A 13,682-nucleotide genomic window follows, 5' to 3' on the forward strand; every position below is an offset into this window, starting at 1 on the left:
CCCTTCGTAGAGGTTTTTGCAAAAGCAAAGCTGAGGCACAGTTATTTTCTATCCTTAACAAGAAGTTCAGTTCTTAACAGGCAAGATAAAATTATAAATAAGGATTTTCCAGACACAGCAATGACATGATTTAATTACCTGGTTACATTCATCACTCTGTGGTCATGAAATAAAACACATTCCCTTTCAGCAGCTATGTGATGACTCCATTTAGAAAGCAATGATGGTTACGGATTGACTCGCTTCCAGTTGCTGCATTATCTGTTGATCGTTGTAAATTACTCAGGTCATCTCCACAGAGTCACAACAGTCATGACCTTGAATGCAGTGTTAAACTCAATGAAAGGAAATAAGGAGCACGAAACAAGAATTATTTCATTCTAGAACCTATTTGTTGTCTTGTTCTTATTGTTGGGAGTCATTTTTCATGGGAGTTAGCAGTCTGGAATGACATGCTGTTCTGTATAATACGCTTTCTTGTAGCATGGTGTTCATCAGTGCTGGCATGCTTGTGTAAAGGTAGAAATACAGGGAAAGATGCTTAACTGTAAAGCAACTGTGCTAGCTTTCCTTTGTGGCGGTAGTATCACGAACATCGATGTTAGAAAACATTATTAATAGAGTGAACATGTTTAAAACGTTGAGCTTCACTACCACACCACCCTTTTGGAAAATGTGGAAAATACCAAGTATAAAAGACTATCTAGTAAAACACCTAACAAACTGGCTGTTTAAATGTCTGATAGCTGTTGGAAGTAATGGTGCAGCTGTGGTACTGGAAGTACTGAGAAAATTAGAAAATATTAGTCAATAGTTTCAGAAATCATATTAAATATGTTAGGTCTGTGGATTCTGTGGATTTGCTGTGGTTTAAGCAGACTTTGTGTGTCTTTTTCTAAAGCTTTTAATTGAGAACATGGTATTAAAACATAAGATTAAAATGTATGTTTTGGCAAATTCAAACTGTTTAATCAAATGTCAGCTTTCTAAACTGAACATTATGAAAAACAGACGACATTACAAATGCTGTGAATTGCATCTGAGCATAAGCAGTGAAAAATATTTTTATTCTATTTGTGCTATAGTCTCTCTGCTGCAGCTGTGCACAGATGATACAGTCAAAACCTTGTGTCCAGAAACATCAGACTTGAGTGTCAGGAGTCAAGAGGGCACCTATGCTAATTTCCAGAAACGTTAAGAACCGACATGTCCTACAGTGCTGGTAGCAGCTGAAGGCACCCGGGCAACATTCTTTAAGCAGTTGAACATTAATTTTAATTTTAAGCTCCTGCATTTGAAAGTTTTGGCCTACCTGCTTATTGAGTAGCATCAACTTCAAATGAACAGGTTCTTTATAAAGCAATGGGGGATTGGTCCAAATGCTGGAGTATTGTTCTGGAAATCTCAGGATTCAACATTTATTGAACTGAAAGGAATTGGTAGGGAGAGTAAGTTAGAGCATGTCGCTCATTAAGAAATTAACCAGGGTTTTTACCCTGTGCCTAGACTAGTAGGTGCAATAGTTAGGGCCCTGTTCAGTAAAGCACAAATCGTGTTTTGACTTGAGTGGGAATTGTACTCAATATTCCACGTCAAACAATCTTAGTTTCTTTCCAGAATTGAAATCTAGTTTGGGTGGGGGTGACCCACAACCCCCCTGTCTTTAAAAGTTGCAAATATTTGCCTGCCTTTCTCTCTTTCATGAGTATTTTCACAAAAATGAACCAACCTGTGCTGTTTCACTAAACCATTCCAGAAGACACTTGCTAATCCACACAGATCAAAAGACTTTCGGATTCTTCATCTATCTGTTTTACTCAGCTGTTCCATACAACTTAAGCCTTCTCGAAACCAGCTCTGAGAACACTTGGGTGCACAGCTGCAGCCAAGGCCATGTGGAGAGCAGGGCTTGAGCGTTCAGGAGTTACTCCAAGTTTCGTTGTTGTAACCTGAGTGCAGAATTTGACCTGCTGTGTCAAACAGGACACAACATTAATACTCTGCTATTGAACTCGTGGCAACTTAAACACTGCTGAATGATGAATCAGCTTTCTAGCTGTAGAAAAGGGCTCAAGTCACATATTGAATTAATTTACAAAGAGATAGCTGTTTATTTACTTTCAGTGCAGTTAATTTGTCACTTTTAAACTGACCAACTCTATTGGCTTATGCACCGTCTCTCCTGAAATTTGTGAAGGTAAGCAGGAGCACGAACTGCAACAAATCAATATTTTTGGCTGCTGCCTTAATGAAAAGAAGACTGAAGTATCCATTATAATCATTAGGATATAAACTAGGCCAAATTCATCCTGATATGTGAGCAGGCTGTACTCCAAGCAAGTCTGTGCTTTCAGCAAGATTCAGCTTGAGTGCGTTATTTTTATTCTTCTGCAATGTTCCATCTTAGTGGTGTCACCCTGTGTACTGAGTGAGAGGAGCCTGTGCTCCCCAAGGCATGTTGATACTGAGGAGGGGAAACAGTGCAGAGGTACCTGAGGAGGAGCTGGCCTGCAGGGTGGATCCACAGCGCACCATGCTGCTCAGCATGGTGACTTTGTTCTTGTTCCTCTATAGATGTATACGGGTGCATCTAACTCCACTGAGCTTGACCTGGCTTTTGGTGGGTCCCGCGACAGGCTGTTCTGTATCCAGGTCTGCAAGTGGTTCGTGGTCAGTAAACTTGGGAGTCTCCTCCATATTGGCCAATATGGATCTCTCTCTGCGTGGGGTGTACATAGAAGTCTTGGTGGTGTTGCAGTTTGGTAAGAGATGGGCCATGGGGGTGAACCTGGGATTTCCTTCCCACAGTGCTGCTCTTTGCCTTGAGTCGTAGAGAATCGGTTTTGAGGATTGTTGCTGTGTTACAGCATTCACTGATAAATACTCCAGTTCATATGTGGCAGTAACCAGAAGCACATTGGGTGTTTTGCCAGCTATAGAAGTATTTGATGAAGTGAAATTTTACATGTATTTGGTCCCACAGCCTTTTGAATCACTTCCAGATTTGTTTGTGGATTTACCTTCCTCGTCCAGGAATCAGAGCCAGTACAAATTTGTAAATCAATAAAAACTCTCCTGAAGCAGAAGGCAGCAGTTCCTGACCTTCTCCAACCCCATTCCTCGTTTCCTATTAGTACCTTAGCCAGCAGACTGAATTTCTCATGGGTTTACAACTCACTATTCATAGGTAAAAGCACTGGTTAAAGGCTTTTCTAGAGGTAAAAAAAAAATTAAAGGAATGGGTTTTTTTAAGTAGAGAATTCTTGTTTGTCAATTCCTGCCTCAGTGGAGATGGAGTTTGTCACCAGCCAAGGTGTGTGGTTCAGATTCATTGATTCTCTATCTTCATTGGCCTATTTATTGACTGTTAGTATAACAAGCTTGCCATTTCAGATCCCTGCACTGAGGGACATGTAATGTGATCCTGTCATTTATGAATTCTCTTTTTCCTTCTGTCTCCTGTTAAGAACCACTTTTTTTTGTGTGTGCCTCGCATTTTTTTGGACTCCAGAAATGTAATCTATGTAATGAAATAAGTCATCTAACAGTCAGAACTAGTCACTGCAAGCTTTCCTCATAGTCAACAGAGAGAAATGGGCAATTGAGAAACATGATTAATTTATTCATTAAAAAAGCTGGATAAATCATGTTCTAAAAAAATGCAGAGGTCCTTGAATGACTAGCTCACAAGGCAGAGTCTACACTAAACACCTTGCTTTGGTCAGAGGTAGCCCATCCCTGTTAACTGTAAAACAACTGTAAACAAGAATATATGTTGTCAACTTTACATTCTAGGTAATTTGTGATGGCTCAGCTCTGCCAGACTGATGTTTTTAGCCTAATTTCAGGGAATTATCTCTCAATATAAAACCCGCACATAAATGCACTTCTAGAAATAAAAAGTAGAAAAAAGGGGTTTAAGAGTACAGGGGCGTAGAGTTATGCAACTAATATTTTATGAATTTTCATTTTGTGAGAATACAGTGCTGGACACAGGTTTCCACCTCTTTTCTATTTATAGGAAATCATCAAGATCTGATGCTTTGATCTTACTTGTGGAAATGACTGGTAACCTTCCCCTTTTGCAGCTCAGGGGCTATGGAGAAGCTTGAGCCATTTCTTCATCTCTAGTACTGCTTCCTGCTTGGTGTGTTCCTCTATGCTCCTCTCCAGTCTGCTAATTGCAGTTCCTTAGAAAAGAATTTTATAAACCCCCCTCTATATTTCCAGGTTGTTGTAACCCCAAATGAGCCGAGATCTGCTCAATATTTTTGTGGGATGACATTGTGCTCTGAGTTTTCATCACTGTGATAGCTCTGATAGGTGTTAACTACTATTCTGGAAATTATCTCTGTCAGAGGTCCTCTACTGTCTTCTTAAAAACCTGGATTTTCTCAGCTGTGGTATGCACACCCTCATAGTGCTGATACCACAGCAAAGTGGTGTATTTTTGCTGCCTCAGGAGCTGGTAACAAGTCCAGCAAATGTATATGGGCTTATGATACCACCTGCCTTGGGTGACTCAATACCATCTAGCAGTACCTCTTTTCTGGCTGCAGCATGGACTTGGAAACTAGCAAGACTTCCTGACTTCTTGAAAGGTTGAGTTAGATGAGATCAGTCCTAGCCTAAACGCTGAAGTCTTCTTTCTCATTTTTCTAATGATTTGTGGTTCAGCTAAACAGCATTTTTGACTCAAGCTCCACTTTTTAGTCTGGCATGTGTTTCTACTCTGTGCACAGTTGATGTAACCGCCTGGCATTCAAAGAGTTTCTATATTTACCCCTACACTACCCGTGGATGTATTAGTAATAGCAGATGAACAAAATGAGTTCTAGGGGAGCAGGGAGGCTAGACACACTCAGCATCTTCTGCTGCAGAGACTTGTGTAGGTTTGATTGGAGTTGGTGTAGCAGTGCCCCAGGATGCAAGGAATGACTAACTCTACTGCATAGGTGGGAAAAATGAAGCAATAAATCTTTTGCTGCTTCTTAGGAAAGGATTGAAGCATCTTCTTAAGTCCCATTGAAACTGAACATGGAGATAAAATAGTGGTATTAATGAAATGCTTAGGGGATCTTTAATGTTCTTGCAAAGCCCATAAGCATGGACTTAAGCAACACTTTCAAAACTTACTAACCTCATTTTCTGAGGTTATTCAGGAGTCTGAGTCCCATGATTTTCCTAGGGACTTTAAATTTAGGCATTAGCTGGCACTAATTTCCACCCCCACAGAGGCCCTCTGATAAGAACGCAAGCTGGAGATGACCCTATTAACTTGTTATCTTTAGGAGCTTTCAGCCCTGAAATTCAAATTAATAAGCCAAGCCTGTCTTTCACAGTGCTGAAATCTTGAAGATACTATTAAATGGAGGTGGAGTTCAAATTATTACAGACTCCATCGATTTATTTATGGTGCCAAGGACAGCAGCCTGATCTTCTGTTTTCGATACCTTTTAAGGTACCGAAACAGATACAGATAAGGTATCGAAAGTATAAGATATATTTGAGATATATATATATATATATAGAAATATGTAAGGTATATTTGGTACTGATAAGGTATCGAAATGATAGAAATTCCTGACAAACTGTGGTTAGAATCTAGAAAGAAGCCAGTCAGTTTTGGAAAACCCTAATCATGGCTTCAAATGTCTAATAATGGAAACTAGAAACATCAGATGATATAGTTTACAATAAACCAGACCTGCCTGCACTGTTATATCTGTTTGACAGAAAGGAATAAATTTATTGCTTCAAACTCCTTGCATCTTGTCACCATCATCTAAAATACTCTTTGGTTATTGTGTATGCAAGTTGAAGAATACATTCATTTATTACAATCTGAGTGGTCCGATAAATATTTATGTGGGATCATTACTAGCATTTTCTTGAAACAAAATCAAGTAGAAATGAAAATAGTTTGTGATACATTATTTTTTTTCCCCCTGGCTTGTTTAATTTTATGAAAGCATGTAGGAACTAGTGGGTAAATCTGGGCAGACTCACTGGTAGAATTGAATTCACTGTAGTTTTGAGGCATTGGTGTAACAGATGTTCTTCATTTTCTTGGTGAGTGTAGGCAAATTTCATTGCCCAGAGCCAGTATTTCAGAGCCACTTAATTATCCCAGGCTTCTAGAACCAGTTTTCGAAGGAACTTCAGGCCATGCAATGAGAGAAGTGCCAGTGGATGTTGCTGGGAGGTGGCTCAGGAAAGGGGCATGCTCATGGCAGGGGGGTGTGTGGGGGGGAACTCGCAGCAGCCATTTGGGACTGGAGATTGTCAGTCCTCAGCCTGGCTGCAGTGGCTTTCCTGGGAAGGAGCATGCCAGTCAGATCACAGAGCACAGTCCTGAACCAAATCTGGTCTGTCATCCTGTATCTGTGTCAGGCATGAATAAAGCATTCCTGGGAGCAGCTATTTCTGAGTCTGTAGTGCTGCGTTATCATTGTTCTGGGAGTTATCTCTGGCACCTTTTAATAGTGCAAGATTTCCTTCATTTATGGTTTCCAATTTTAGGAATGTAATTGTTAACATTTTTCTTTTTCTTTAAAATTAGTCGTGCTGGAAAAACAGTTTATTTATTTTTTTTACAGATTCTCTGTCTGTACGTTTATGATTTCCCTGTCATTTGCAGATGTAAATTAATAAAGGAACAAGGCTTGCCTTGGTTTCACTGGAATGAATTTGTTTAACTTTTTATTTAATAACATGAACCCTAAAACAATGTATCAGCTTATGAAAATATTTACTTTAAAAGGCCCTTATTATCATTCTGACAAACTTTCAAAGTTTTCTAAGTGAGGCCAGTTGTGCAGAATCGTTCCATTCAAGCTGTTTAGCTCTCTTGGCTTTATACACCATAAAAGACCTCACTATCTACAATTTTATAGCTAGATGTAATTTGCGTGCTTTCCCTTCTTCAGAAAATGTTTAAAGAATCTCCTGGATTATTCAGGATGCTCCTGATGATAGGACATTTTGTCTCTTATCTCCGAGTAATTTATTTATTAATGAAGAAAGGTGCAGTTTCTATTTCCTCCTGTCACCTTCTTCACCCTTGAGATTTCTTTCCAAGAGTATTTTGTATTATTGTGCGTTCTATTATTCTCTCCTTAGCATGTAAGCCCAGAAGTGACCCCTACATTACCCTGTGCATCATCGTCCATTAAATTATACCCAGGTGCTCCTGCAGAAAGCTTATGCTGGAAGCGCCAGCGATGGGACCAAGCTACAAGGTAGTCGGTTAGATGATACTAAAGGAAAATTGACTACTACTGTCTGATGTTCAGGCTGAGCATCTGAGCACCAGCTTTTTATCCTGGCATCATTTCAGAACATGATCTGCCTTCCCATGTGAACAATTAATGGTAGTTCAAAGGAAGCTGGAGAAAAATCCATTTTAGCTCTTCCAAGGCAGCAATGGAGGCTCAGGGGTATTGAGAAGTGATGTTGTTAATGCAAAACTGTAAGCTCATGAGCATGTGGAGGGCAACACGAGCAGTTGTTTTCCTGGGACGTACAGAGGAGGATGTTTCAACAGTGTCTTAAGATCATGTGGAGCCACTTCGGTGTACTGCCTAATCTTTTCCTGAAACAAGTCCAAGAGAGAGGAATCTCCAGTGGCCAATAAAATTTCGGACACATCCTGCCGTCTGACCCTTGCATCAGGTTGTGTGCCTTTTTAGGGAGCAGTAGAACTGGACGGAGTTAATCAGGATTTTGTGGGACTGGTTTAGAGCAGAGACGTGGTAACGTCTCTCTTCCCCTGCTTCAGTACACAGGCAACCTCCAGGATTTACCTTAGAAGCTGGATTGAAGGGTACTTCTTACAAAGCTGTTTGCAGTTCAAGGACTACAAGTAATAGCAGATCAGGCACTTGCTTGGAAAGCTCTTCCAATCTTTCATTGCTCTCATTGCTAAAAAATTATGTCATATTTTAAGGCAGTTCAGCTGATTTCAGTGTTCAGGCCTTGGAACTTGTTAGGTCTTTGCCAGCAAGGTAAAAATAAAATTTAAAAATCCTTCCACAGTCACATGTCTTTCTATTCACACGTACGTGTTTACCTGAAAATAGAAGTTTGAAGATGAGCTTCTATAGCTCACGGAACAGATTCTTTTAAGCTGTAGTCTGCTGTTTAATGTAAACATCTTTATTACATTTTATACACTTATGGTGTCTTATTAGCATTGAAATGTTGCCAATAAAATAAGTGAAGAGAAAGCCAAATGGAGTGCGTGTAGGAAGGGAGTTTTCACGGCAGTTGGTTTGCGTTAGGTGTTCGCACTAATACATTTTTGTGTTTCACAAAGTTAAGTTGTCTGCTGGCATTGATCATTTTGTCTGTGGCTAGCCCAAAAGCAGCAGATCTGTGGAGCTGTGGTTAGCAGTTTGTCACATCTTTCTCTTTTTCTGGAGACATTCTGAGGACAGCTCTGTAGGCTCTGTGCCTGCAAGGTTTTGCAGAGCACGGGGCAGGGACAAGGGGTGGGAAGCCTGGTCTCTCACTGGGGTCTGGACCACCTTCCCTGGCATTGCAGCTAGGTGACATGGGGATAAAGTTGGACATGCAGCATAGGGAAGTGTTCAACTCATATGGCTTAGTTCCCCTGATTAAATGTCGCACATAGGTTGGATGTGAACATGGTGCTCAGCTAAGGTGGGGTGAGTCCTACCCCAGGTGGTGAGAGGTGGTCAGGTGAGTCCTGCTGCTGATACCTGCCCTCTGCTTGGGCAAGTGTTGCTGCAGTGGGAAATGTGGAAAGATGTAGGACTGTGCTTGGTTTCCTTGGTGCTCTCTGCATCGGCGGGACGAGAAAGAAAATGAAGAGCATGGATCTGCAGAGAGCTGAGGTACCCTCCAGCACATCCCCCATCTAAATGATTGGGGACATCAGGACGTGCTGTAGAGTTTACCTGCCCCTCCATTTAGAAGCACATGTTGATTTTTTGTTCTGTGATGTCTGCACTGTGTCCTGCGGATACTAACCAAAAAATATCTTTGTAGTCAGCTACGTCCCAGCTTTGCAGCTGTCCCCCACTGGTGACTGGTTACTACAACCTCTGTCTTGAGGGGCAGGCAGCTTGAGGCTGCTTCTCTTAGGAAATGCTTTTCTGTTACTTCGATATTTTCAACTTGGAGTTGAGCAGAATGTGTTCACTGTACATGTATGAGTGGCAGTTCTCCGAGGGGATGGACTGGAGAGGTATGCAGCTCTAGGGCTAAGGAGATGCTGAGATGTGGGGCTGGCTCCAGCTAGGTGGCTGCTTTTTGCCAGTGATTATCAGGTTTTGTTATAAACCTGAGCTCGTGGCCATTAGCACTGATAAAAATCATCCTAGAGACTCTAAGGAATGAAATTAAACTTCCCTGCTTTAATTTATTGTCAGGACTAATTATGAAGAAGTATTTACATTGGCCTGAGACTAATTGGATCATATGTGGTTTCAATAGATCTCTGCTTCCACGGTGTGCTGGCTAGATCTGCCCATCTTTCACAACTGAAGCCTTTGTTTTTTCAGTTTTACTAAAATTTGCATAGCAAAATAATTTCTGATTTTAGATCATTTCAACACATAATGAATATATGCATAATTGTTTGGGGATTTTTCTTCCTCATTTGAAAGTTTTACTGAGAATTCATGTTCTGGAAATGTAACTCTATGCATAGGTCATTAATAATAGTTTCGCTTCTCACCATTGGTTCAGTTTATAAGGTAAAGATTTTGCGAAAAGGAAAAAAAAACCCCAAACCCTAACTGTGAATCAGTTAAATTTTTAATAACTTTTTTTCCCCCAAAAGGTTTATTTTTATGAGAGAATAACTATGGGATTTAATTAAATTTGCCAGAATACTTCACAGCCCCAGAACACCTTTCATCTAAAGTACACAAATTATTTTTCACATTTTAATGAAGGAAGCTCTTTGATGTACAACGTTTATGTAGTTTCCCATTTTACTGAAAGGGTGTGAGAGGTGTAGATAAGTTAATAGTTTGATTCTTTTTCTTTGGGGGGGGGGGGGGGCGGGGACGGGGGAATGACAGTGTAGGAATTCATTTAGAACAGTGGGAACTTGATGTGTTCAGCATCTCTGTGATGAAGCTGTGTTAGCCATAGCATACAGTGGCAAATGGGACAGATTTTTCCAACTCGCAGTATGTCTTCCCATGCGAGACCACCCTTCTTACACTATAAAGGGTCTTGGAGCTGGTTTTAAGAAGACTGGATTTTATTGTTTCTCCTTGAGATGGTCTGTGAGGATGAACTGGTTTGTGCTATGCTACTTCTGCTGGCTGTATTAGTTGGTTTTTTTTTTTACTTTGCTTTAATTATCATTAAGCAGTAACTCTTAGATGGCAGATCACAGTCCAAGACGTCATCAGTGATTAATGCAGCTTCCTCTGGGATGATAATATTCAGTTTGCTGTGGGGGAAAGAGCACTGGATAGTCATGAGCACCAGCGCTGTGAAGCAGCCCGGGGATGGCCAGAGTCCCTCGGCTGCCTGCAGCAGCTTTCGGGGCTGCCAGCAGCTGGAGGGGGATCGAAGTGAAACTTCAGTGGGACTTTGGGGCTAATGCTTCTGAGTGGCACTGGGTGCTTTGAGCAGCTGCAGAGTCCTTCCTAGGGATGGAGCAGCGTCCCTTGCTTTAACCTTTTCCAGCACCATTCTTCAGAGACACTCCTCTCGTCCTTTTTAAGGAAATCCTGACTGAATACAGCAGATTCGGCCCACGTGGGCTACTGATATGGCTTCCATTGGAAGCCTCTCAAACTTCTAATGTGTGATTTTTTTATTCCCACAGTACCAGAGGTGGGGAAATGTGTTCTGTGCCTTTAGTACCTACATGCAGAGCAAATTAATGATGTGTCTTCATCTCCACGACGAGCAGTTACACCAGCCCTTTGCTAATGACATGAGGTGCTTTTTGCAAGTGTGTGTTTCCTTTGCATCGCGGTGTGGGTCTACCTTTAACAAGATACCTTCCTTTGAAGAACAGGTAGTTCAGTGTGGGCAGCAAGCTGCTTCTGAGGTGCAAGGTGTCCTGGAGAAAGGCAAAATAATCAAAAAGGAAGATTGTGCCTACGGTGACATTTGGAGAGGAGATGGGGACTGTTTATGAGGCAGGAACAGGACTGGCATGTAGCTGTGCTGCCTGCAGGGTAAATGGCAAAATCTGTTTAATAAACGTGACCTAATGAATTTAGGACTGCTGACACTAAAATTTGGCCCCACATCAATTTATTGTCAAAACCCATTGCTGCATCCCTCTAAAGGTGAAAGGTAATAGCTAAATTATATCTGAATTATCTGAACGATAAAGATTGAATTTGTTGATGCTGGAAGTGGGAAAACCCCATTCTGCTGGTGGAGGTCTCTGGCTGTAGCCCTTGCTGCAGTGTGAAGTGCTGTACTCCTGTATTCTTAGAAGCGCAGAAGGCTTTGTGTTGTCTTTGTGTAAACATACCAGTGTTTAAAACTTTCTGCATATGTTTCAGCTCTTTCATGGGGATTTCCTTTAATTGCTTAATCTTTCATAATGAAAATTAATCTGTCACTGGCAAAGATAAAATCCAGCTAATTCTCAGAAAATCTGTTTCTCTTTCTCTGTACCCACAAATTAAAACTCCTCTGATACCAGTTGGATGCTCTGTCTAGACATTGAACGTGGTCAGAAAAGTGTGTGGTCACAGGGAGGATAACTGGGCTGCTTTACACTGTCAATTGTAATCCAGTCCATTTTGACAAGAGGGTTTGGACTCTCCTGGAAAGTCCCTGGAGGGGATGGAAGCTTCTGACCAAGGGGCTGTGATCTCCTTTCCCTAGTTATCTGGATCCAGGAGATACCAAACGGGCTTCCTGAAGGGCTGATCTGTACAGAAAAAAAATATCAAACAGCTTTTGCTGTATTAACTTGTATTACTTGTAAAGAAACCCATCTTTACAGTAACACAAGGTTGCAGTTCCCAGCTCCCTTTAAACCTGGCATATACCTCTTCTGATCACTACAGAGGCAGCCCATTCCTGGTCCTGACTGCTGTTTCCTACCACCTCCCTGCAGTGGCTCTGGTTTGTCATGTAGCCACTTGGCGACCCAGTTCAAAAAAGCAAGGAGAGAAGAACTCCTCTTTTCTTTGAAAAAAGGAGGGAGGGGATCAGTTCCCTGACTGGATTCATTGGCCCTCCAAACACTAGGCATTTTGGTGGAGGTAGGAAAGGGAGATCAGGTGCAAAGCTAAAGTTTGGGTTGCCCTTTTGACGTTTGTGACCCTATGAGTGTGAGAGCATCCGTTCACAGAGCTGCAGTGGTATAAGTCATGCCATTAAAAGTCATACTGGGCCATATATAGACATTTACAACTTGTCCATACAGCCAATCTGTAATTTCCTGTTTTGGAAAGTTTGCTTGATGGACAGTTGTCCTCATAAACCAGAAGTGATTTAGCAGGATGGAGGAATGGCTTGGAAATAACATGGCAAGAGCTACTGCTTTGTCCTGGCTTTGGTGTGGAAGAGGCAGCTGTGATGGAGCGAGCAGGATGTATGGTAACGTGGGGTTTCAGTGTTAGTCGATCAGGATGTTTACTTGTAACGTGGTGTTTATGGTGTGGGTCCCTGAGTGTCGAGCTGAAATCACAAGTCAGAGCAACTATCAGATGGATAAAGCTGCTTACTACATGCTGCAGAGAGAGACAAAATCCCTCTGGCAGTATGACTAACCTTTCCATGCCTCACTTTACCTGTCTGTACAATGTCTAATGATCATCACATCGTCAAAGGAGTTTTTGTGCCGGTTTCTCACATTATTAATGGCTTTAAAATGCTATGAGTGATTTTGATGGAAACATATTAAAATGCATCGCATTGGTTGTGTGTAATGCAGTCACTTGTTTGGAGCTGGAGGGTGTTAAAGGAGAAGCCCCTTCAGGAATCACTTCTTTCCCAGTCTGATCTCTGAGGAGAACTGTAACATTGCAGTGACCTATTTAAGCTAGTACATTTATTCCAAATAATCAACTATAGAAATGTTACATTGACTGCACTAGACATACCCAATGGCCATGTGCTCAGGTTGCCTAATTGTTCCTTTCAGCCTTCCAGGAGTGAGTGATGCTTTGAAACCTCGCTTACTGCAGTGTTGTGTGGAAATAAAATACAAAATAAATTTCAGGATCAAGTGTGACAAATCCTTAGTTTCTCCCTGCCTGCGATAATCACCATGTTTCTGTTTGGTCTGGCCATAGCTTCATGCTGCAGGTAGTTCTGTGGTGCATCATTTTAGGGAGGTTAAAAACACAACTACAGAATTCTTTTAGTCATTCTTGCCAGTTGTGGAGGTCATGGCAGGAGGTGGAAAGGGCTGTTGGACTTTCCCTTTGGTAGAACATTCCTTGTAAAAATAATGGGAGACCATTTTGGTGGACTCAGGAGGTTTTGGAGGAGTTGTACTCCTGCCTCTCAGGTGCTGTGGGAAAAAGCTGCTTGGGTGTTCCCTAGCCAGGTAATATATTCTATGATACTGTAAATAATTTATCAAGGGTAAGGGGTGAGATAGGGCTCTGCTACTAACTGGAACCAGAAGTTTCAGACCAGATTGCCCCCTGGATAGCAGGAGGACTTCCAGCCCTGCAGGGCTGATGGCATGCCTGGCTGTGGGACAGCAGACAGCAAAG

The 13,682-nt window shown here is 41.6% G+C and overlaps 1 protein-coding gene across 7 annotated transcripts in view; it reads left to right on the plus strand.

The window, feature by feature from the left end:
* FAT3 (FAT atypical cadherin 3) overlaps positions 1 to 13,682 on the plus strand; it is a 419,023-nt gene that overhangs the window by 96,650 nt on the left and 308,691 nt on the right. The window lies entirely within an intron of this gene.

The sequence above is a fragment of the Falco biarmicus genome, chromosome 2 (genome assembly GCF_023638135.1).
Source record: "Falco biarmicus isolate bFalBia1 chromosome 2, bFalBia1.pri, whole genome shotgun sequence".
Lineage (NCBI taxonomy): Eukaryota > Metazoa > Chordata > Aves > Falconiformes > Falconidae > Falco > Falco biarmicus.